Below are 21,829 nucleotides of genomic sequence, written 5' to 3' on the forward strand. Positions count from 1 at the left end.
TTGTTTACTCTTTTAAATACGGAAACACATTCCAAATATTTGATCATTGCCAAATGCTTGAGTAGTTTGAATATATTAAGAAATATTGTGCGTAACACCTTTGGGTCCCCTCTGCTTGTTAGACCATATCCAATCTTGTTGGTCCAGTGTTTTTAGAGATTTGTATTGCTTCCTAATTCAGCATAAAAATTACTTCGACCATATGCCTTTTAGAACATACAGATTTTTTCTCTAGAGACCTGAAAGTCTAATTATTTTCTCAGCACAACTCAATGAGTTGAGAAGAAAATATGTATCTTTGTTTTTTTATTTAGTCTCTCAAGAGATAGATATTTTGTTTCTTTCACATGTGATGATGCTTAACTCATAAACTCTACATTCAAATTTTGGTGAATAATTAATCAATTATCTTGATAACAGAAACAGTGGGCTTTTTTTCTCAACTTCGTGAACCTAAAGTTGAAAGAAAATTTCTATAATATAAATTTTCTAAATTGGAGGCCATATTCTCTAATTAGTTCCGTTAATTATTTACTTGGTATCAATTTATTTAATAACCTCATTATGTTTTTGCTGATTTTTAATAATACTATTTCAGAAAATGCATTAAAAACTTTAAAACTTGTTGGGAAAGGGAATTGCTTGGTAATAACAGGAAATATCTTGGTGTGAGTGAGTGTGTGTGCATGCGTGCATGCATTGAAGATAATAGGGAAGTAGTTTCAAGATACATGTGGGTGACATTAGAAAATTAACAGCTGCAGAAATATTAATTACTTGGAATTTTCTAACTTTTGTTGCATGTAAATGGCATAAGATTTAAATGTCAATAGATAATGTTATGGACTGAATTTATTCCCCCAAAATACATATGTTTAAAAGTACTAACCCCCAGTACCTCAGAATGTAACTGCATTTGAAGACAGAGTCTTTAAAGTGGTAATTAACTTAAAATGAGGTCATTAGGGTGGACTTTAATCCAATATGATTGATGTCCTTGAAGGAAAAAAAAAAAATTAAACACAGACAGTTACAGAGGAAAGACGATGTGAAGACACAGGGAGAAGGTAATCGTCTACAATCTAAGAGAGAGATGTTAGAAGAAAACAACCATTCTGAAACCTTGATATCAGACTTCTCACATCCAGAACTGTGAGAAAATAAACATGCTGTTTAACTCATCCAGTGTGGTACTTTGTTATGGCAGCCCTAGTAACCTAACAGAAATACTGATGGGGAGAATGAAGAAATATTGATATCTATGTGTACATTTTACTGATTTGGTAAAAAATTTATATCTTCTATACTTTATCTATATCCAGGGTGATCTAGTTTACCCTTTAAAAGAGTGTAGAACAAAGATAAATAGAGGATGTTTACATGGTATTTCCCTAACATCAATCTCATTGAAAATGGTTAAAGTTAGCGTTGATTTTTGAGTAATGAGAAATAATTTAAATCTACTATCTTAAATTATAATTTAAAAAGTACTGATTATTTTCTTGATTATAACATTCAGTTATTTGTTGCTCAAAGTGTATTTCCTCGAATATTAACAATACATGAGGCTACTAAGTCTAGAATCAATATTGTCCATTTCCTTCATTAAGAAAAGTTACTAATTTAGAGAAGAGAGAAACGGAGAAGAAACAACAAAAACAAAATCTTTTGCTTCACCGTGCACAGGCAGTCATAATATTTAAAAAATAATTGTAATTATGTTTCATATTCCTTATCATCCTGTATTACTGTCAATAAAAATAAGCAAATGACTAACCTCTAGAAAGGATAATTTACTGAAGTGCTCTGCGCTATTTTATTTTTTCTTGTTTTCTATAACTTTATGTCCATGTGACCTGTACAGGGTATGTTATGGTAACATTACAGGCCTGTTAGGTCAACATTAAAAATTCCTTTGATTTTTATAATTAAGAATTATTTTTATTTTCAACTGATCTTTGTAAATATTATTGCTTTAAGATGCCTAGCCTACATTTTTTTTCCTAAAGTCGACTTTATTTTGTTTATTTTTTATTTTTTATTTTTTTAACTCTTGATAACATTTCTTTTCTTAATTATTGTTTTAGGGAAATAAGATTAACAATTAAAATAATCCTGAGATAATGGTAATGTTATTTTATGCCTTGGTAAGACTTTAGGTTACACAGTGTAGACATTTCTACAAATCCATAGTTTAGTATACTTAAGATTTGTTTCTTTCATTAAAGAAATGTTTCATTTACATAAAAACATTGATCTGTAGTTAATGATATTGTTTAGTGTTGAACAGTTGAGCATGGTGTTTAGTATTAAGATGTACTGACATTTGCAATATTGTTTGAAATGTAAAGAATAATAACATGAATGGATGGGTGGATATGTGAGAAATTGCAAAGCTCAAAATATTAATTGTAGAATTTAGATGTTGGATATGTTAGTGTTCACACTACAATACTTCGAAACTCTTTTGTGTTTAAAAATGTTTCATAATAATATGTCAGGCAAAAAATGACAAGTTAAATATGAAGCATTTTTCCATTATGCTGGTATTCTCTATTACTAACTACCCAGATCAATTTTCTTCCCTCTTATGCCCTGTTTTATGCTCCAGTAGGCTTGTACCTGTGGCAACATCTTTCAGTATCCCTTGAACTCTAGCTTCTTTTAAGAATCATATAGAAGTGGGCACAGAAAGGAATCTGGAGGATGGTGGGAGAAAAAAAAAGTTTTTTCTTTTCTCCTCTCTCATTATCCCTGTTACACTTTCAGTGAGTGGCTGATATTTTCATAATTCCATGCTTTCATTCTCTTTGGTAATTTATATCTAGGGATAGTAACATTTATAAATATTACAAATCTCTGTATGTCAATATACGCATTGTTATGTTACCTCCAAATTTTCCTACATCTCTATAAATAGCTGTTGATTAAAATAACACATAAATATGAATTGTGTGTTTCACCTTTTCTGCCAGTACTCTGATTGAGAAAGTCAATGGTATTAGAAATCGATCCAGAAAGGTCAACTTGTAGATGGGATTTGGAGATTGGATTTTCCCATACTTGATGACACATAAATGACCTTTTTGTTCATGAGATCACTACATAGACAATCCACACATCCGTCACCCCTGATGATAGGTGCTGTTGGAGAGGAATTCGCTGCAGCTCTCCATCACTGTGGCAACAATGGAAATTACACAAGTTGGTACTATGATTTGGATATGGTTTGTTTGGTCCCACTGAGTCTCATGTTGAAGTTTGATCCTCACTGTTGGAGGTAGGCCCTGGTGAAATCATAGGGGCTGATCCCTCATGAACGGCTTAGTGGCATTTTTTGAGGGAGTGGTGAATTCTCATTCTTAGTTCCTGGGATAACTGGCTGTTGAAAAGAGCCTGGTACTTTCTCCATTGTCTCTCTCTTGCCATGTGATCTGCATCTGCACACATCCGCCTTCCTTCGCCTTCCTCTATGAGTGGAAACTGCTTGAGGCCCTATCAAAAGTCAAGCAGATGCTGGCTCCATGCTTTTTGTACAACTGTGAGCCACATTAACCTTTACTCGATCACTGTCAGATTGTCCAGCTATGGCAGCTAAAATAACCAAGACAGTTTCAGACTCCTTTGACTGAACTGGAGAGCTTAGAAAGAAAGAAAGAAAGAAAGAAAGAAAGAAAGAAGAAAAGAAAGAAAGAAGAAAAGAAGAAGGAAAGAAAGAAAGAAAGAAAATAATATGGACTAAGTGTTCATAGTTGCTATTGTCTTACCCTAGGCATTGTCTTGACTAAATTGTAGGCTTCTCTCCTTCCTATAGGTCCCTGAATTCTACCTTCTCCCAAGTCTGAGCAAACACTAAAAAAGTGAAAATTTGTCCCCTTTATCAGTTTTTCTCTGAAAATCAGCTTGACACAGCAAAATTCTTATCCTATCATACCTGTTGGTCATCTTCTCTTGCTTGTCCAGCTTCCCCTGGAAATATTCTGTTTGTTTCTGATTATCCTTCCTTTACCCTATAAAAGAAAAAAATTCTTATTCTGTTTGATTTTGAGAGCCTTGAAGACTTCTGAGAATGGAGGCATTTTCTTACTCCAATAGTCTTTCTTCTGAATAAACCCACTTCCTGGATTTATTTTTATTTCACAGTTTCTGGTGTCTTGACTCATTTGGAATGCTGATGACTTCCGAGCCCTTGATGTCTTCACCCAAGTATTTATGCCAGCTACTCAGGCCATTTTTGTTCTTCCTGGCCTGGGAAGTAGGGACTCATGGTGATGAGTCACAACTCTTAATCCAGTGCTCTGGACGTATTTGCCTGAAATCACATAACAGGAAGTTGCTTTAATTCTGTTAAATGGTGTTCTTCATAGTCCTTTAAAGTCTGATCAGGATGTGTCCTGGTTCTTTACTGTTTGAGCAGAACATTTTATGGGTCTTTTATACGGATTGAGAATCTTCCTATATAGAAGTATTTTTGGCTTTTTTGTTTGAGTGGGGTTTTACTTTCTCACTCTTTTTGTTGAGCAGAACTCTTCCTGGAATTTTTCTAGTAAACAGAGAGTATGCCTGAGTTTTCTTATCTCTTTTCAAGTGGAGATTTACTCCTTGACCCTCAAGTGGGAAATTCTGGCTCTTTGGCCTTTATGGTTTTCTGGACTCCTTCTCCAGAGAATTCCTAGAGCAAGTTCTTCAGTTCCTTAAGAAGTATCACGCAAGAGACCCTTTGAGATTTCAGATAGGGACTGTGCATGGAATGGCTTTTTCCTCCTGTCTTTCTTCTCTACTTGATCTTACTCCTCTTATAGATAACTCTCAGTCTACTGGGCACCCTCCTTCCATCACTCCAGCTGCCTAGAGGTTTCACCACTATAACATGAATTATATCCAACATCTTCAAAATGGAAAAAATCTAAAAAGTAACTTAGAATTACAGTGGACACTTTGAGGCTTTGGGATCTCCCCAAGTTAATTAATCTTTGAAGAGCTTTTGAATCTCAGGGGTCTAGAATTTCTGCTAAGCAACGATCTTTTTTTCATGTTTTCATGTTTTTTTCCAATCAAATATCAAGCAACCCCTTCCAAAGTCTCAGTCTTCCTTATTACAAGCTATTTACTCACTAAAAAACCACCAGTCTTCCTCCAGTGCTACTCCTTGTTTCCCCCCGACATCTAAGATACACTTACCCTGGACACTTGGCCTTCCTTTCCCTCCTGTTCTTCTAAACACATTTCTGTCTCCCCCTCCATCTTGTTCAGACCAATCTTGTATTTACTCTCTACTCTATTATCCCATCCCAACCCCATCAGTTTCTCAGTTTCCTGTGGTGACCTGTTACCTCCATCCTGTTTCTCCACTATTAGGACTCTGAGGATAAGTAGCTATGGGGTTCCACTTAGCCTCTCCTCAAGAGATTATTTTAAAACTTTTGAGTAGATACCATTTCTATGCTATAATGATTTTCAAACCAACATAAAAATAGAAAAAAATTCTACACAGTTTAGGTTAGTGTTAGGACTTATTCTCTGAGATTCCCAGATCTCTACCAATTTATTCAACTCCTTCTAGAATCAAGAGATGTCTTTTTATGTTTTAAAAAAGCCAATTGGGTTAGAGTTAATAACAATTTATGAATAAATCAGAGTATCATTAAGACCTATAACTGAGCTAAAGAAACTAGAAAAAAAGTTCTTACACTCCACACTGATGGCTTTCCCATCTAAAATTGATGAGTAAAAGATTCAAAAGTCTGAACAACAAAAAATGAATCAAGGTCTAATTGCATATAGCACCTAGAAAGTGTCTTAGAAAATTATTCATGTCAAACTCTAGATGACCGCATGACATCTGCTTTGGTTATCACCTTTGTTAATGGACTTGGTTCGGGACTGAAAGAGGCTATTAAAAACATCACATTCAAGTCCCTGGGTGTGCCCAAGATGGCCAAATAAGAACAGCTCCAGCCTCCAGCTCCCAGCGTGAGCAACATAGAAGATGGGCGATTTCTACATTTTTTCAACAGAGGTACTGGGTTCATCTCACTGGGACATGTTGGACAGTTGACGTTTGTCCGTGGGTGCAGCCCAACCAGCAAGAGCTGAAGCAGGGCTAGGCATTGCCTCATCTGGGAAGTGCAAGTGGGAAGGGAATTCCTTTTCCTAGTCAAGGGAAATTGAGACACACAACACCTGGAAAGTCGGGTAACTCCCACCCTAATACTGCGCTTTACCAAGGGTCTTAGCAAATGGCACACCAGGAGATTATATCCCACACCTGGCCCAGAGGGTCCCATACCCACGTAGCATCCCTCATTGCTAGCACAGCTGTCTGAGATCTAACTGCAAGGTGACAGCGAGGTTGGGGAAGGGGCGCCCGCCATTGCTGAGGCTTATGTAGGTAAATAAAGCCACTGCTGGGAAGCTCGAATTGGGTGGAGCCCACAACAGCTCAAGGAGGATGGCCGGCCTCTGTAGACTCCTCCTCTGGGGACAGGGCATAGCTAAACAAAAAGGAGCAGAAACCTCGGCATAGGTAAATGCCCCTGTCTGACAGCTTTGAAGAGACGAGTGGATCTCCCAGCATGGAGGTTGAGATCTGAGAACGGACAGACTGCCTGCTCAAGTGGGTCCCTGACTCCTGAGTAGCCTAACTGGGAGACATCCCCCACTAAGTGCAGACTGACACCTCACAACTCACACAGCAGGGTACACCCCTGAGACTAAGCTTACAGAGCAAGAATCAGACAGCAACACTCGCTGTTCAGCAATATTCTATCTTCTGCAGCCGCCACTCATCGCCAGCAACTGAACAAAGCTGGACGGAGAATGATTTTGATGAGTTAAGAGAAGAAGACTTCAGTCAATCAAATTTCTCAGAGCTAAAGGAGGAACTACGTACCCAGTGCAAAGAAACTAAAAATCTTGAAAAAAGAATGGATGAATAGATAACTAGAATAATCAATGCAGAGAAGACCTTAAAAGAACTGAGAGAGATGAAAACCATAACACGAGAACTATGTGACAAATGCACAAGCTTCAGTAACTGACTTGATCAACTGGAAGAAAGAGTATCAACTACTGAAGATCAAATGAATGAAACAAAGTGAGAAGAGAAGTGTAGAGAAAAAAGAGTAAAAAGAAATGAACAAATCCTCCAAGAAATATGGGATTCTGTGAAAAGACCAAATCTACGTCTGATTTGTGTGCCTGAAAGTGACGGGGAAAATGGAACCAAGTTGGAAAACACTCTGCAGGATATCATCCAGGAGAACTTCCCCAAGGCAGGCCAACATTCAAATTCAGGAAATACAGAGAACGCCACAAAGATACTCCTCGAGAAGAGCAACTCCAAGACACATAATTGTCAGATTCACCAAAGTTGAAATGAAGGAAAAAATGTTAAAGGCAACCAGAGAGAAAGGTCAGGTTACACACAAAGGGAAGCCCATCAGACTAACAGCAGATCTCTCAGCAGAAACTCTCCATGCCAGAAGAGAGTGGGGGCCAATATTCAACATTCTTAAAGAAAAGAATTTTCAACCCAGAATTTCATATCCAGCCAAACTAAGTTTCATAAGTGAAGGAGAAATAGAATCCTTTACAGACAAGCAAATGCTGAGAGATTTTGTCACCACCAGGCCTGCCCTACAAGACAGCCTGAAGGAAGCACTAAACATGGAAAGGAAAAACAGTTACCAGCCATTGCAAAAACATATCAAAATGTAAAGTCCATCGATGCTAGGAAGAAACTGCATCAACTAGCGAGCAAAATAACCAGCTAATATCATAACGACAGGATCAAGTTCACACATAACAATATTAACTTTAAATGCAAATGGACTAAATGATCCAATTAAAAGACATAGACTGGCAAATTGGATAAAGAGTCAAGACCCATCAGTTTGCTGTATTCAGTAGACCCATCTCACACGCAGAGACACACATACGCTCAAAATAAAGGGATGGAGGAAGATCTACCAAGCAAATGGAAAATGAAAATAAGCAAGTATTGCAATCCTAGTCTCTGATAAAACAGACTTTCAACCATCAAAGATCAAAAGAGACAAAGAAGGCCATTACATAATGGTAAAGGGATCAATTCAACAGGAAGAGCTAACTACCCTAATATATATGCACCCAATACAGGAGCACCCAGATTCATAAAGCAAGTCCTTAGAGACTTACAAAGAGGCTTAGACTCCCATACAATAATAATGGGATACTTTAATACCCCACTGTCAACATTAGACAGATCAACGAGACAGAAAGTTAACAAGGATATCCGGGAATTGAACTCAACTCTGCACCAAGCAGACCTAATAGACATCTACAGAACTCTCCACCCCAAATCAACAGAATATACATTATTCTCAGCACCACATTACACTTATTCCAAAATTGACCACATGGTTGGAAGTAAAGCACTCCTTAGCAAATTCAAAAGAACAGAAATTATAACAAACTGTCTCTCAGAACATGGTGCAATCAAAGTAGAACTCAGGACTAAGAAACTCAATCAAAACTGCTCAACTACATGGAAACTGAACAACCTGCTCCTGAATGACTACTGGGTACATAACGAAATGAAGGCAGAAATAAAGATGTTCTTTGAAACTAATGAGAAAAAAGACACAACATACCAGTATCTCTTGGACACATTTAAAGCAGTGTGTAGAGGGATATTTATAGCACTAAATGCCCACAAGAGAAAGCAAGAAAGATCCAATATTGACACCCTAACATCACAATTAAAAGAACTAGAGAAGCAAGAGCAAACACATTCAAAGGCTAGCAGAAGGCAAGAAATAACTAAGAACAGAGCAGAACTGAAGGAGATAGAGACACAAAAAAACCCTCCAAAAAATCAATGAATCTAGGATCTGGTTCTTGAAAAGATCAACAAAATTGACAGACCACTACCAAGACTAATAAAGAAGAAAAGAGAGAAGAATCAAATAGACACAATAAAAAATGACAAAGGGGATATCACCACCGACCCCACAGAAATGCAAACTACCCTTAGAGAATACTATAAACACCTCTACACAAATAAACTAGAAATCCTAGAAGAAATGGATAAATTCCTGGACACATACACTCTCCCAAGACTAAACCAGGAAGAAGTTGAATCCCTGAATAGATCAATAGCAGGCTCTGAAATTGAGGCAATAATTAATAGCCTAGCAACCAAAAAAAGTCCAGGACCAGATGGATTCACAGCCGAATACTACCAGAGATACAAGGAGGAGTTGGTACCATTCCTTGTGAAACTATTCCAATCAATAGAAAAAGAGGGAATCCTCCCTACTCATTTCATGAGGCCAACATCATCCTGATAACAAAGCCTGACAGAGATACAACAAAAAAGAAGAATTTTAGACCAATATCTGTGATGAACATTGATGCAAAAATCCTCAATAAAATACTGGCAAACCGAATCCAGCAGCATATCAAAAAGCTTATCTACCGTGATCAAGGGGGCTTCATCCCTGGGATGCAAGGCTGGTTCAACATAAACAAATCAATAAATATAATCCAGCATATAAACAGAACCAAAGACAAAAACCACATGATTATCACAATAGTGCAGAAAAGGTCTTTGACAAAATTCGACAGCCCTTCATGCTAAAAACTCTCAATAAATTCGGTATTGATGGAACGTATCTTAAAACAATAGGAGCTATGTATGACAAACCCACAGCCAATATCATACTGAATGGGCAAAAACTGGAAGCATTCCCTTTGAAAACTGGCACAAGACAGGGATGCCCTCTCTCACCATTCCTATTCAACATAGTGTTGGAAGTTCTGGCTAGGGCAATCAGGCAAGAGAAAGAAATAAAGTGTATTCAGTTACGAAAAGAAGAAGTCAAATTGTCCCTGTTCGCAGATGACATGATTGTATATTTAGAAAACTCCATTGTCTCAGCCCAAAATCTCCTTAAGTTGATGAGCAACTTCAGCAAAGTCTCAGGATACAAAATCAATGTGCAAAAATCACAAACATTCTTATACACCAGTAACAGACAGAGAGCCAAATCATGAATGAACTACCATTCACAATAGCTTCAAAGAGAATAAAATACCTAGGAATGCAACTTACAAGGGATGTAAAGGACCTCTTCAAGGAGAACTACAAATCACTGCTCAGTGAAATAAAAGAGGACACAAACAAATGGAAGAACATACCATGCTCATGGATAGGAAGAATCATTATTGTGAAAATGGCCCTACTGCCTGAGGTAATTTATAGATTCAATGCCATCGTCATTAAGATACCAATGACTTGGCCGGGCGCGGTGGCTCAAGCCTGTAATCCCAGCACTTTGGGAGGCCAAGACGGGCGGATCACTAGGTCAGGAGATCAAGACCATCCTGGCTAACAGGGTGAAACCCCGTCTCTACTAAAAAATACAAAAAGCTAGCCGGGCGACGTGGCGGGCACCTGTAGTCCCAGCTACTCGGGAGGCTGAAGCAGGAGAAGGGCGTAAACCCGGGAGGCGGAGCTTGCAGTGAACTGAGATCCGGCCACTGCACTCCAGCCTGGGGACAGAGCGAGACTCCGTCTAAAAAAAAAAAAAAAAAAAAAAGATACCAATGACTTTCTTCACAGAATTGGGAAAAAACTGCTTTAAAGCTCATATGGAACCAAAAAGACCCCCCATTGCCAAGACATTCCTAAGCCAAAAGAAGAAAGCTGGAGGCATCACGCTATCTGACTTCAAACTATACTACAAGGCTACCATAACCAAAACAGCATGGTACTGGTACCAAAGCAGAGATATAGACCAATGGAACAGAACAGAGCCCTCAGAAATAATACCACACATCTACAACCATCTGATCTTTGACAAACCTGATGAAAACAAGAAATGGGGAAAGAATTCCCTATTTAATAAATGGTGCTGAGAAAATTGGCTAGCCATAAGTAGAAAGCTGAAACTGGATCCCTTCCTTACACCTTATACAAAAATTAATTCAAGATGGATTAGAGACTTAACTGTTAGGCCTAAAACCATAAAAACCCTAGAAGAAAACCTAGGTAATACCATTCAGGACATAGGCATGGGCAAGGACTTCATGTCTAAAACACCAAAAGCAACCGCAACAAAAGTCAAAATTGACAAATGGGATCTAATTAAACTAAAGAGCTTCTGCACAGCAAAAGAAACTACCAGCAGAGTGAACAGGCAACCTACAGAATGGGAGAAAAGTTTTGTAATCTACTCATCTGACAAAGGGCTAATATCCAGAACCTATGAATAATTCAATCAAATTTACAAGAAGAAAACAAACAACCCCATCAAAAAGTGGGCAAAGGATATGAACAGACACTTCTCAAAAGAAGACATTCATACAGCCTACAGACACATGAAAAAATGCTCATCATCACTTGCCATCAGAGAAATGCAAATCAAAACCACAATGAGATACCATCTCACACCAGTTAGAATGGCAATCATTAAAAAATCAGGAAACAACAGGTGCTGGAGAGGATGTGGAGAAATAGGAACACTTTTACACTGTTGGTGGGACTGTAAACTAGTTCAACCATTGTGGAAAACAGTGTGGCAATTCCTCAAGGATCTGGAACTAGAAATACCATTTGACCCAGCCAGCCCGTTACTGGGGATATACCCAAAGGATTATAAGTCATGCTGCTATAAAGACACATGCACCTGTATGTTTATTTTATTGTGGCACTATTCACAATAGCAAAGACTTGGAATCAACCCAAATGTCCATCAGTGACAGACTGGATTAAGAAAATATTGCACATATACACCATGGAATACTATGCAGCCATAAAAAAGGGATGAGTTGGTGTCCTTTGTAGGGACATGGATGCAGCTGGAAACCATCATTCTCAGCAAACTATCGCAAGAACAGAAAACCAAATATCGCATGTTCTGACTCATAGGTGGGAATTGAACAATGAGATCACTTGGACACAGGAAGGGGAACATCACACACCAAGTCCTATTGTGGGCAGGGAAGCCGGGGTGGGATAGCATTAGGAGATATACCTAATGTAAATGACGATTTAATGGGTGCAGCACACCAACATGGCACATGTATACATATGTAACAAACCTGCATGTTGTGCACATGTACCCTAGAACTTAAAGTATAATAAAAATAAACAAATAAACAAACCAACAAAAAACCATAACATTCATTGGCGAAACATGCCTGTTTTGAAACTAGTGCTTTAGCACAACACCATTAGGCTGTACAGGTTGGTGATACTAAGTTTACACATTGTAAGTTTATAACTCATACTATAATGACTTGAGGAAAAACACCCTAAAACCTTAAGGCAATCTTTCAACAAAAATTTTAGTACATAGAGATATCTGTAGATATTGAAGAGAAAAGAGTATTGTGCTAAAATATGCTCCATTGGGGCAGAAAACAAACAAACAAACAAACAAAAAAACACAAGCCAACATCAGAGTCTCAGTGACTCTATCATAAGGAATTTGCTTATGTTTGCCATCAAATACCCTTAGATACCCTAAGGAAAATAATAATCTCAAATAAGGAGCACCTCACCACTTTCTGGTAAAAACCAGAAACACTTACTCCAGCCTTAATACCTCACAATTCCCCCACTATAATCCCTCAGAGAACACAAACCTTTGTGTGCTAAAATTGATGGGTAAAGGATTCAAAAATATAAACAATAAAGAAATGAATGAAAGTCTAATTATACATAGCACCTTTAAAAATGTCTGAAGAAATTATTCAAGTCTAAATCCAGATGACTGCATGACATCTGGAATCCCTTGTGTACTCTCGCATTTCAGTGGAGAATTGTGAGGTATTAAGCTTTTTATTAAAACCTACAACCTTTGTTAATCTATTAATCACAGACCTACTTTCTAATTAAAATATTAATATTTAATGTTCACCTGTAGGACTAACCCTTGAAGTTGCAGACCCTTACTCTGCTATCTTTACTTTCTGACAATTTCAATAGATTGCCTAAGCTTTCTTGCCCCTCTCACAGCTCTCCAAGCCTTTTAAAACTTTATAGACATACTCACTCCCAATCCTGACTCAGCTTGAGCTACAAGAACTATAGAGGTAGGATGTATCTGGGAAGCAGAGTTTTTGATTCCCCTAAGCCCCTCCCTAAACTACCTCAGTATTCTTCAAAACATAATGCATTTGAAGGCTTCACATCTATTATTGAAGGACCCCCTGCGGCGGGATCCTTATTTCCACTTCTAGTCCCTGCCACACACCTATTTTACCTATCAAAAGACCCAATAAAAAGTTACTAATTAGTCCACAATTTGTGTGCTATAAATAAAATTTTAAAACCTGGTTTGCTTCTCATCCTAAATCCCAATACTCCCCTCATTTCCATATGTTACAATGCTATTTACTTTACTATTGTTGACTTATTCTCTGTTTTTATCTGCATATCCATTGATCCTAAATCTCAATGTCAGTTTAAATTACATGGAAAAATTAACATTATGCTTAAGCATCCATACCCCAGAGATTTGTCGATGCTTTTGCTTATTTTTCATGAACATTAAACGTAAATCTGAAGATTTTCATCTGGCCTTGCAATTCAACCCTCATCCAATATATAAATGACCTCCTTTGTTTTATGATGTTAAGCAACTCTACAAAACACCAATACCTACTAAAAGTCCTCGGAAGGAGTATAAGGTCTCAAGTGTAAAAGTTCAGCTTCATATCCTCAAGTGAACTATTTAACTCATATTTCCCCGATGGGAAAATCTTATCCCCAGATTGTTCAAGACCGTTCTTAATGACCTCTTACCTAAATGCATGAGACAGTTTGGAGGGATTCTGGAACTGTTTGGCTATTATAGAGTATGAATATCTAATTTCTTTACGATAGTATCCCCTTTCTAGGGCATAACTAAAGAAATTATGTCTGAATCGCTAAAATGGAACTCATTTTCTATAGCAGCATTTGAATTTCTAAAAAAATCCCTTTGCTCCATCTCCATTTTAGGGCTTCCTAACTATCCCTTCCTTTTCTTTCTATTTGTTTAGGAAAGAGAGCACACCTTGAGGGTCCTTGCATAAAAACACAATGAAAACCACAAGGTCCTTCTGATAGCTCAGTCTTACCGTAGATCCTGTTGCACAGGCTTTTCATCCTTGCTTTTAAACAACAGTAGCCACTGAAAAATTAGTTCAAGCCATGCCTGACCTTCTATGAAGCCAGAGTCTAAACATTTATATATCTCATGCAGTCCATATCCTTCTAACTGAAAACATTCAAAACTTCACAGCTCCTCAGTTTACTTTTCATGAAATCCTTCTTCTATGCCCTTCTAATTTCACTATCCATCATTGTTAACTGACAGTACCACTCTCCTCCCTCTTCCAACTGACAGACAACTACATGATTGTATTACGGCCATTCAAGACTCAGTATTCTAGACTCTATATCTCCTGCCCAGACTTTCACAAATCCCACTTGCAAATTCAGAACTTACCCTCTGTTGAGGGTTTATATCTGAGCAGCTCAGAAGGAAATTTTTAGGCATCATTTGCCTTTATACATTTTCAAACAGACAACATTGTAAGTGTCTCGCTCGGATTGTTGAACATGTGGCACTCACAAGAATCTGCTCTTTAGCTAAAGATAACAATAACATAGTATCTATTCAGACAGTAGATATGCTTTGGGAGTAGCACATAATTTTGGTATGTTATGGAAAACAAAATGATTTATGACACCATTGGGGACACCAATTAAAAATGAAAAACAAGTGTAATGCCTCTTAGAAGCTTTCTTATTGCCAAAGGAGATGGCCATACTTAAAATAGAAACTCATATTCTCCAAAAAACCTTTGAAGCAAAAACAAACAAAGAAAACAAAACAAAAACAAAAAGCCAAAAAAAAAAAATCTGAGTTGATAAATATGCTAAACTGACAGTTGTTTCATAAAGCTCTCACCACTATCAGAAGATGTTTTAAATCTACTCTACTTAACCACCCGATGCTCTAATCTAGGAACTTAAAACCTCCCAATTCAAAGCCTCTGAACATAAAAAGACCAAAGGAAAACAAATTGGATGTATTGTCTACCAGGGAGTATTTTGGAGACACCCATAAGATTGCTTTGTCCCTGCACAGTCCCAAATCTGGATGTACTCTTACCTTCATAAAAATATTCACAGTGAAAGGAAGAAACTAAATCAACTGCTCACCAATATTCATGGAGAAACTTCACTGACTATCTGCAAGAAGTGTGTCTTCTGGCCCATTCTGTCAAAAACATAGCCCCGGTCAAGTTGCAAAGGTAGGGGCAGGAAAATAACTACCTTTAGCAGGACTCTTTTTTAGTTGACAAATCTATTTTATTCAGCTCCATAAATCTCAAGAATAGGAATGTGTTCTTATCACCATATGCATGTTCTCTTTCTGGCTTTTACCTTTCCCTTGTAAAGAGGTAACCGCAACTGCTAAAATTGGGTTACAATGAGTATTACCCACATGGAGAGCTTTACTGGTTCTTTCAAGTGACTAAAAGAAATGGGTTCATTTCACTGGTAAAGTCATCCAAGAAATCCCATGAGTTCTTTTCTTATTCAAAATTACATTTCTTCCATTATCTCCACTCATCTGGAGTAATAGAGAAAGCTAATGAACTATTAAAATTAAAGCTTGCTAAATTAATGGAAAAATTTTATCTCCCATGGCCTAAGATTTTATTCTTAGTCCTAATTCCCTTCTGTCTCTTCTGGGTCACACCAACAGTGCTCATCTAAAATAATAACTATCTGGCCTATGGAAATTCACTATTCTATCTGGATTCTCAAAGACTCTACCCTGGTTATTCAGACATTCTAAAACAATGAGAGATTGGTTAATTATATTCAAACTTATTATCAACAGGCCAAGGCTGCCTTTCCTCCAGTTCTTCCATCAAAACCACTCTTCAACCTGGAAATTGGAGAAACGGTTCTCTGGAGGTGACATCACTGGAATATTAATCTTGAATCTTGTTAGAAGAGCCCTTACAATCTCCTCTTACCACCAACACTGTTGCCAAACTCCAGAAAATTTAACACTAGATTCATGTTTTTCAAATGAAAAGACAGAAGGAAAACCCTAAATGGAAGTCCACTGCAACTGGAGATCTTAAATAGAGACTCTCTTGAGGCCCTAGAAGCAGATGGGTGGAGGCTTTCCAAAGAGCTCTGGACTAAGCAAATGACCTAATGAGGTGATCAGCTTCTGTTCAAAGGCTAGAAAAACATCCCTTAGGATTCTCTTGTCTGATTCCTATTTTCATGATTTTTATTTTCCACCTTTGCTGCTTTCTCCTTCTCTATTCACTCCAGCATCACCTGTGCTATATGCAAAAATCCCTCTCATCGCAACCATAGCTTTCCATATTGAGCCTTACTGTGTATTATCTGTTCCTTCCCATCACAAAAGATGTTCCACTTTTTATAATTTCTCCATTCTTGCAAGGATCGCAGAATTCCCAGAGTGGCATTCCTTCACTCTATCCATAGCACAATCTTACAGCCCCACTTTGAGTTGCTGGTTATATGCCTGGCGCCTGTAGTCCCAGCTACTCGGGAGGCTGAGGCAGGAGAATGGCGTGAACCCGGGAGGCGGAGCTTGCAGTGAGCCGAGATGGCGCCACTGCACTCCAGCCTGGGCTACAGAGGCAGACACCATCTAAATATATATATATATATAATGTTACCACGTATGCTTGGGACTGACATCCCATAAACAAGAACTTAACATTTTCCTCTTACCACTTGAATGGGACAGCATTTCCATCAAAATAGCTTATAAGAATTCTGAGATGCAAATTCATGAGACAGTTATTTCTGTGAACCTGAATAGCCCCAGTGAGGCATATTTTATTGTGGAAACTTGCCTATTGGTATCTGCTGGCTAATTGGACTAGATCCTATTATCTAGATCATTAAATTAGCTCCCATTTAATCTTTAACCAGACTGCCCTCTTTACTCATCACAGCCACACTATTACTTTTGATTTGACTTTTCTAGGCACCAAAATGTCAGGAAAAATAGGTATAACTACAACCTTAAGCCAAAAAGTCCAAGCTTTTGAAAAGGGCTGTGACTTTCCTTTCTTACCACGTTCTCAAAATGGTACAAGTAAGAAAATGTAAAAGCTACATGAACAAAAATATGAGAAAGAATTTTTTAAATAGTTAAGATATTTAGCCACACTAAAATTATTAAACTATTTATCTCTGTATCTCATTTAATAAAATATTATCCACAAATTTATTTCACAAAAGGATGTAGCATAATATGACATATTTTTTAATATGCATCATTTAATAAGACAGTAATAAATCTTAATTATTTAAAGGATGCAAAAATTTTAGCTAAAATTAAAAAAATATATTTTGCTTTAATCTTTCCTTATTTAAAGTGTTACTACTTCATGGGGAGAATTTTAGTGTTTCTTATATCTTTTAATTCAATGTTTTATTTTTCTGGCTCATTATGGTTATGGTTATGTTCTTTGAATATTTTATTGTTATTGAGGTCACTTCAATTATGTTTAGGGGACTTTTATTTTAAGAATATGTTTCCAGTTTTATAGTGAGAATTAAAACACATAAGAGATTCCATATAAAATATTTAAATTCCCAGCAAAATGATTAGTGTTTGGCCTTCAGTGCTTTATGAGAAGCTGTAGCACTTCAACCCATTAATATTCTGTGATATTTTCATAGGGGAAATGCATTCTTTTTTAAATTCTCTTTTTAGTATGTGCCAAGCACATAGCAAAAAAGAGAACCAGCTTCTCTGGAGAGTAACTAAGCCAAGAACATTACTTTCATCAACTTTATGATGAACTGCAGATTTCACATTAACAGGCAAATTCTTCATTTCAAAACATTAACCTACATAGTACTTAATAATTGAAGCCTGTGTGATTTAGAGTTAAGAAATGAATTAAGTACAAAAATAGATTTTTTTTCCCACTTTCCTTTGATTGTGCCCTGGATTGATTGTTATTCATTTCAGAATCTTGCCTGTTAGGACTTTGTTCCAATAGAGTTTGAGAATTTTCAATAATAGGTGACTTCAATAGCATTTCCTTCTTTTGGAAATTATTTGTCAATTAAAATGCTTTTCACAAAATTGAAATTTATTTGCACTCTATATCGGCTGGAAGATTTGAGGAACTATTCTATTATTCTGTAATGAAGACACTTAAATAAATGTTAAGAAATCTATTAAAAACTTAATATAGCCCGGTGCAGTGGCTCATGCCTATAATCCTAGCACTTTGGGAGGCCGAGGTGTGCAGATCACCTGAGCCGAGATGGCACCACTGCACTACAGCCTGTGCAACAGAGTGAGAGTCCATCTCAAAAAAATAATAATAATAAAATAAATAAAACTTAATATATTCCCATGGTGGAGTCTAGATTTGAACTCAGGGAGTCAAGCTCTATAATTAATGCTCCTAAATATTGTGTGGGAAACTCTCTTATTAGAGTAAGGCAGGAGAGATTGAACAAATCACAAATATACTGGAAATGTCGTAAACCTATGATCTTTACTTTTTTTAGAAAAGGTAGTTTCTCTGCTCTGTCTCTACGATTAAAAACTTCTCATTTCTCACTACCTTGCCAGCGTCTAGTTGTCATATGGAATAAGGCATTGTGTTGTCTTTATTATCCAATTTTGTTTTCTTACATTCTTTTACCCTCAAAAGGATTCTTGGCAGACATCTGATTTGATTTTTTTTTTTTTTTTTTTTTTTGAGACAGAGTCTCACTTTGTCGCCCAGGCTGGAGTGCAGTGGCCGGATCTCAGCTCACTGCAAGCTCCGCCTCCTGGGTTTACGCCATTCTCCTGCCTCAGCCTCCTGAGTAGCTGGGACTACAGGGCGCCTGCCACCTCGCCTGGCTAGTTTTTCATATTTTTTAGTAGAGACGGGGTTTCACCACGTTAGCCAGGATGGTCTCGATCTCCTAACCTCATGATCCGCCCGTCTCGGCCTCCCAAAGTGCTGGGATTACATGGGTCCAGGTAACAATCAGGATGAGTATGAGACAGCTAGTAAAAGAAAGCAAGAGTGTTTCCACTGTAGACAGAAAAAAATACTCTTTTTCCATGATGGTGGGACGACATTCTTAGCATGCCTCTCCCACTTGAAAAGGCAAAATAGTGTGTACAGATTCATGCTGTGAAAGAAACCACAGACCTTTGGAAAGAAGCATGGGCAACGGCCTACACCATGAGCCAGAAGAAAACTGTGTGTCTCCATAGCATGTGAGAGAGTGAGAAACACACATTCCCACAAGGGAGTCAGGCAATTTAGGCCACAGAAGGTCTTAATCCAATACAGTGGTGAAGCTGATTTAATGAGCAGTGGGGACTCTAAGAGAAGCAGCAGCATTGCAATAAGATTTGCGTGCACTTTCAAACTCCAGTGGGACAGAGGGAAGCCATTCCATATCCTTTCTCACAGGAGACCTCATGGAAATCTGCCAGCCAACTCATGATGTAGTAACAGGTTGACAGAAGCATCAACTGAGCATTGCGAAAGAATCATGACTGGGGACAAAACTCATTGGCCAGGACAAAGGGACATTCAGAAAGTGTGCTATAGCCATGGGCACAGGGGCTGAGCCTCTACTTCACTGACAGATCAAGAGGGCATAGCCTGAAACCCACAGTTTTTGTCTCCATTGGGAAGGCTTATGGTCTGGGGCAGTTTTGAGTTCTATGTGCAGGCTCCCTGGAACCCAGCTAGTTGCGGCAAAGCACTATGGGTGTGAGGCCTGCCTTGCCAAGTGCTTGGGAACTGAGTGGGCTTACTGCCACCTACTCCATGCTGCTCCTCATGTGGATCTTTTGTGCAGTGGAGACAGCAACACTCCTCCCTAGAATGGTATTCCAGAGGTCGGAGAACTGCCTTGTGATCACCACTGGGGCCGCTGCTTGAGTCTGCATATGGGGAGCCAGAGTGCAAACTTGCTGAACCCACCCGCACCCAGCTTTGCCCTTCCAACCATCCTGATAGCCTAACGTGATGGACAGGTACATTTGAGAACTTCATGGCCCAGCATATTGCCTGACACACCAGAATATCTACTTTGGGTAACATAAGGCAGGCACAAATTCCACTGCTACCACCACAACTGGTGCTCTTTGGCAAGCTCCACTTCCTGGCTGGAGGCCAACTGGCACATCCCATTACGACATCTGAAAACAAATGACATAGTGCTCAGGAAGGAGAAGACGTTTATGTGACCTCAGCTACTGCCATTGCCTGCATTACCCTGGCCAACAAGGAGGTCTTGAGTATGTCCACATGCCCAATACTACTAAAGTTGGCATTTGAGAAAGTCAACACAATAACGTTATTTACAACCAAGGAAAACTTACTTCTCGTCCACTCGCATCAGAGCTGGTGCTGGTACCTGCCACTGGGAGACTAGAGTACAGATGACATCACCGGATCCCTTGCAGACATTCCCTAGGACCATCATAAGTATGGCAGCCCCACTGGGTGAATAGACCCAGAGGAGCAGCAGGATTCACAGTAATCTGGCCTGCAAGAACTGCTACTTTTAGGGGAAGGGAGAGTAGACAACATTAAGGGAGACCCCATGAGACAAAAGAAACCAAACTGCAGGCCTTGAGTCCTTGAACTTTCCACTTATGAGAAGTTTCTTTCAACAGAGGCACAGGAGCATTGCTGGGGTCAATGGGAAAGGTGTGCCAACAATTAGGCAGCCCTGGTGCTCATGACCGGTCTTGCAGAAGGGGACTTCTCCCCATCATCTACCACTGCAGACACAGTTGGGACTTCTCACACAGGAGCTTGGAGTGATGAACCTGTAGACAGCCCTCCTGGAACACTTCAGGGTGACAGCCTCCCGACAGGAGGAATGCCCTCCAGGTTCAGGCTTGCAGGAGAGGTAGCCTAGCAACCCCTCACAACATAGAACACCAGCATTCTTGCAGATGAAAAGAGGTGCTCGTCTGATCTGAATAGCTAAAACACTGAGTAAGGAGCGTAATTGGGAGGTGGATTGCTTTCTTGCTGGTTTGGAAAGAGAGCTGTAGTGGCTCCCTCTCTTCCCCCTGAGAAGACCCCAGTGCATTTCATTGAGAGCTTCCCCAGCCACCTATGCCAAGGATGGAACCTCTGCCCACCATTTGGGTATTGCATTTACTGGCCTGCTTTAGCCACAGCTAGTTTTTACCTGTGGGCACTTCCTACTGGTTTGAAGCCTGAATCGTTCAACCTAGTTGTATTAGTACTTTCTCATACTGCTGTAAAGGACTGCCTGAGACTGAGTAATTTACCAAGGGAAGAGGTTTAATTGACTCACAGTTCTGCAGGGCTAGGGAGGCCTCAGGAAACTTACATTCCTGGTGAAAGGGCAAGCAAACATGTCCTTCTCCACATGATGTAAGGAAGGAGAAGTGCTGAGGGGGAAAAGCCCCTTTTCAAACCAGCAGATCTCATGAGAACTCACTGTCACGAGAACAGCATGCAGGTAACCACCCCATGGTACAACTACCTCCTGTTGAGTTCCTCTCATGACACGTGGGGATTATGGAAACTACAATTCAAGATGAGATTTGAGTGAGGACACCACCAAATCACATCACTAGTGAATAAAGTACTGGGGGAAATTTTTTTTTTTTTTTTTCTCAAATTGCACGATACTGAGGAATGAGATAAGCTTCATGAGAACTTTCCCATTCCAGCTGCACAGGAGACAGTGAACTTGCTTTCACAACTAGTATATTACTAGTCAAATCAGCATCACTTAAATTACAAACAATATTTAATAATAATGCTT

The 21,829-nt window shown here is 38.7% G+C and overlaps 1 long non-coding RNA gene across 1 annotated transcript in view; it reads right to left on the reverse strand.

The window, feature by feature from the left end:
* The window catches only part of LOC103883761, a 44,889-nt gene extending 23,487 nt beyond the window's left edge, over positions 1 to 21,402 (reverse strand). Inside the window, exon 1 of the long non-coding RNA XR_001901447.3 lies at positions 20,400 to 21,402. This is a non-coding gene — a long non-coding RNA (uncharacterized LOC103883761). The remainder of the gene's footprint in view (positions 1 to 20,399) is intronic.
* Positions 21,403 to 21,829: the final 427 nt, after the last annotated feature.

This window comes from Papio anubis, chromosome 6 (assembly GCF_008728515.1).
Source record: "Papio anubis isolate 15944 chromosome 6, Panubis1.0, whole genome shotgun sequence".
Lineage (NCBI taxonomy): Eukaryota > Metazoa > Chordata > Mammalia > Primates > Cercopithecidae > Papio > Papio anubis.